Below are 4,979 nucleotides of genomic sequence, written 5' to 3' on the forward strand. Positions count from 1 at the left end.
AAATAAAAGGTAAAAAGTGTTCATAGAAGCAACCAAAGAATGTGTTCAAACAACCAAATGGCTACTACAAAAAGAAATTGTTCAAAGACCCACAAGTCGAGTCCTTTACTAGTCTCCACATCTTTAACCTGAATTAGAGGGGATGGAGGAAGGACTGAGACCGGAACAGCATTAGTCACCCGGTCCGGGGAAGAAGGAGGATCGGCAACAACTACCTCAGGACCTTGGGAGGCTTGATCGACCTCTTCCCCCGAAGTCTTTGGATCAGGCCGAGGAACCTCCTCATCGTCTTCAGGGGCTGGGACGATCTTCTCGTCCATAATGACTTACATCATCTACCTCTTTCTCTTATCTAAAAGGACCATAGAATTGGTAAAATCTCATTCAAGTGATGCAATTATATGAACTATATCATGAATTTATGAGACATTGCTTTGAAATGAGTCTTGCTTGAATTTCAGGTGAAAAGAGCTTTGATGCAACTCTATTTTGAGATCATGACAGGGAAAGATCGCCTTTGGCCTAGTGCTTTGCACAACAATGCTTGTCCTTCAGCCCAGGAGAGCGCCTTTGGTGCTACGCTTTTCTCAAACTACAGGGGAGCACTTTTGGCGCTACGTTTTCTTCAAAAGCATTGCATCCCCCAGGAGAGCGCCTTTGGCGCTACGTTTTTACCAAGAGCGCCTGCGATAGCGGAGTGGAAAAATTTGGCCAGTGCCACGTACGCATGGGTGACGCGTGCGCGTGAGAGGGATATTTTTGAAGAGTGACGCGTACGCGTGAAAGTGATATTTTTGAAAGGCCATACGCACGCATAGACGAAGCGTACGCGTGGAAGAGCGCCTTTGACACTAACGCTACGCTTTTCCCAAAAGCACTGAGGACCACATGATGAGTCCATATTTGACAATATATTTTGGTTTAATTTGAGTGGATTTCATCATGTAAACCCACATTTATTCATCCAAATAGCATACTTTTGTGTGTCCTCGCTAAATTGAGCTTAGTGGTGAAAACATACTGTTTTGTGCCTAATTTAATCACTTTTTTCCCATTTGATGCCTTGATAGTTTTGATGAGTGATTTCAGGCGTAATAGGTTGGAATGGCTTGATAAGAGTGGAAGCAAAGCATGGAATTAGGAGAAAACATGAAGAAATCAAAGGAGAAGCACACACTAGCATGTGCATACATACAGCCTACTGTGCATACACACAAGAACCACTCAGCCATGTGTGCGTGCGTACAACGTCTTATGCGTACGCCCAAGTCCTAGCGCGTGACTCATTTATTGCAAATCGCTGGGGGCAATTTTTGGGCTTCCAGAGCCCAGTTTTGGACCTTCTGAGGCTGATTGAATGCTATATCATAGGGGGCCCTCTTTCCATGTGAAAGGGATGGAGCAATTAGGGTTAGTTTAGCATCATGTAGCTCATTTTCTAGAGAGAGAAGCTCCTCCTCTCTAGAACCTAGGGTTTTTAGTTTATTTTCTTTGTAATTTCTACTTATAATTCTTATTTTCATCTTGTTTCTTATATATTTCTTTGCTTTCTTGTCTTAGTTCTCTTAGTTCCTCTTCTTAATTTCTCTTTTATGTCATTTTCCATTTTTTGAACACTCTTGTTAATTTTAATTTCAATTAATGTAATTTATTTTTTATGCTCATTTATTGCTTTCTTTGGTTGTTGTTATCATTTTCTTGCTTGTGGTAGTTAGATTTTATTTTTAAAGTAATTTAATGTTATTTTATTTTCATGCACAACAAGTGTTTGACAAAATGGTTGGCTTAGTTTTTACTTAGTTTTTCTCCACTCTTGGCTTGAAATTGATGACTTTGGTGACCCTTGAGTCATTGATGTCCATTATTGTTTGATATATTAGAGTGGTTAGTTGATTTGGTTTTCCTTTACTCTAAGTGACCCAATAGTGTTGACTTAGGACTTAGGGATTGGAATCAACTATGCCTATTTGACTTATCCTCGATGTAGGGTTGACTAAGTAGGATTAACTCTTCATAATCATCATGTGTTTGTGGTTAATGGCTAGGATAGATGACCTTAGCTCCCAATTGCTTGCCAAGGGATTTCTTGCATTTGAAGTTTCCTTTCCTTGAATTTAATTGCTTTGACTTTTATTGCTTTGATATTTAATTTCTTACATGTTTAGTTTTCCTACTCTTGGTTGAGAAATTGGGTGTTTGGGTGAAATTGAGTTGTGGATGTCCATTCCGCATTGTGTCAGGATTGTTAATGGGTTTGGTTTCCCTTGACTCTAAGTGACCCACTAGTGTTGACCAGGACTTAGGGATTGGAATCAATTATGCCCTTTTGACTTATCCTCCATGTTAGGATAGACTAATTGGGATTAATTCACACACAATTACCATGTTTGTGGTCTACAACTAGGATAGGAATTCTTAATTACCCGATTCTCACCAAGAGCCCTTTTTAGTATTAAAATTCCAATTGCATTGCTTTTACTTGGTTTGACATTAATTTCTTGCATGATCATTTAATTTCTTTCACTTTACATTTCTTTCGAATTGGCATAATTCTCTTGTCATCACCACGTGTACGCATGGGCGAAGCGTACGTGTGACAAGTGCCAAAAACAATGATGACGCGCACGCGTGGGTGACGCATACGTGTGGGTGCACGAACGCTACACTTTCCTCAAAAATGCTATGCCAGCCTGGGAGCAGAATATTCAGCCTAAAGGACTGTACTAACTGAAAGTGTGAAAGGCCCACTTTGATAAACTTGCAAGTACACCTGAGAAGTCAGTAAAATTTGTATAAATAGGTGGTACCTTGAATTAGAAAGGAACTTTTAGCTTTTCAGACTTTTGAACTTTTGGGATTTTTTTTACTTTTCTTTTGTACTTAGTTTGATTTCCAGTTTTGAATTTCTGTTTATACTTGAAGTTATGAGTAGCTAACTTCCCTCTCATTGGGGGAGAGAGATCTATTGTACTTGATGGATTAATTGATAGTGAATTTCTTCTTCTCTTCATCTTCTCTTTGATTTGCTAGAAGAAATTTTATTCTTCATGCTTAGTGTTCAATCATCTTGGAAAAGAGGTTAAATGCAAATTGGGTTTCGTGGGAGTCTTGGAAAAGGAAACATGAAACCATTCTTGAAATCTCTTCTCACATTGAATAGATCTAGGTTTTGGGATTGGATATGGTGACATGAAATCTACCCAAATATTTGGATCTATGAGGATGTGTGGTAAAATCAGGGATAAAGCTTATCTCTCTTCATGAGTAATTAGACCAAGGAATTGGCTAATTATCAAGATTTGAGAGATTGAATCACCAAGGAATTGAGGTTCAATCAATCATGATTGCCAAGAGGTCAATGAGTTACATGATTGAAGATGAGATTATCTGAATTTAATACAAATAGAGCAATGTATCCTAACTCCAATGAATCTTTCCTATTCTTATCTTCCCTATTCTTTTATAGCTTTCTTTAATTTTTGTATTGAACCCATTTTCCGTGTATAATCCAGTCATTTATGTTTCTGCCATTTACTTTCATGTTATTTACATTTCTGCACTTTATTGCTTTCCTTTATCTTTAAGTCATTTATAATTCTGCTCTTTAGAATTCTGCACTCAACAATTCTTCTTGATTAGCTTGACTAAATCACCCAGTAACTAAAGTTGTTCAATCAATCAATCTCTATGGGATTCGACCTTACTCATTGTTATTACTTGACAAAAAAGTGGTATACTTGCCAAAGACGGGTTTATTATAGTGATATAGTGAATTTTTGGTCATCGAGTTTATGGCGCCGTTGTTGGGGATTGATTTTGAATTGACAATGATTAAGTTGATGGGTTTTTAGATTAAGCATTTTTATTTACTTTGTTAATCATTTTAATTCCAATGCTTTATTTTCGTTATTTCTCTTAAGCATTTGAATTCTCATTTGTTCATTGTATATATAACCACTATAACAAGAAGCACATTAACTGCTTGACACTTTGCATCAACCAAACTTGACTTACCCACCCTGCTTCCAAGAGGGTGTTCATCCTTGTTTTAGATTGTGTTTTGTGTTGTGTATGATAGGGAGGAGAGGAGTTATGACCTCTTACGATTCTGAACCTAAGAAGACATTTTTAAGATTGAAAAGAGAGGCAGTGGCAAGAGGCAAAAGGGTGGTTGATGATTAAGAAGAAGAAGAGACTCCAACCCAAAACATGGAAGGTGAAGCACATAATCATCAAGATGAAGTAGTGGGCAACCATGCTCCCCCACAAGCAAGGAGAGTTCTAGTCTTTTATATCAATCCCAATCCTGGGAATTGTGAAAGCAGTATCTTGAAACCTACCATACATGCCAACAATTTTGAGCACAAACCGCAGCTAATTACTCTTGTTCAGAATAACTATTCATTCGGAGAAAATGCTTAAGAAGATCCAAATAAAAATCTAACCACATTCTTGAGAATCTGTGACACGGTGAAGGCTAATGATGTTCACCCTGACACCTATAGATTGCTTTTGTTTTCCTTTTCTCTTAGGGATAAAGCATCTAAGTGGCTGGACTCCTTTCTCAAGGAGAGTTTAACAACTTGGGAAGAGGTGGTGAATAAGTTCTTGGAAAAATTATACCCTCCCCAAAGAGTTATCAAGTTGAGAATTGAGGTACAAACATTTAGACAACAAGATGGGGAGACTATCTATGAAGCATGGGAGAGCTACAAAGAGTTGACAAGAAGGTGCCCTCCGGACATGTTCAATGAGTGGGTACAGCTACATATTTTCTATGACAGATTGTCTCAAGAGTTAAAGAAGGCCTTAGATCACTCTTTAGGAGGCTCTCTCAACAACAAGAAGATAATTGAAGAGGCCATATACATCATAAAAACTGTGGTTAATAATGAGTATTTCTATGCCTCCGATAGGAACCCAAGAAAGGGAGTAATGGAGCTAAACCACATGGATGCTCTACTATCTCAAAACAAGAT

The 4,979-nt window shown here is 38.0% G+C and overlaps 1 non-coding gene across 1 annotated transcript; it reads right to left on the reverse strand.

Moving 5' to 3' along the window:
- Window positions 1-4,641: 4,641 nt before the first annotated feature.
- LOC112764480 (small nucleolar RNA R71) lies at window positions 4,642-4,745 on the reverse strand. Its single transcript, XR_003183213.1, has one exon. It is a non-coding gene; the product is annotated as a small nucleolar RNA R71 (small nucleolar RNA).
- Between the last annotated feature and the right edge of the window lie 234 nt (window positions 4,746-4,979).

Source organism: Arachis hypogaea, chromosome 2, assembly GCF_003086295.3.
Source record: "Arachis hypogaea cultivar Tifrunner chromosome 2, arahy.Tifrunner.gnm2.J5K5, whole genome shotgun sequence".
Taxonomy (NCBI): domain Eukaryota; kingdom Viridiplantae; phylum Streptophyta; class Magnoliopsida; order Fabales; family Fabaceae; genus Arachis; species Arachis hypogaea.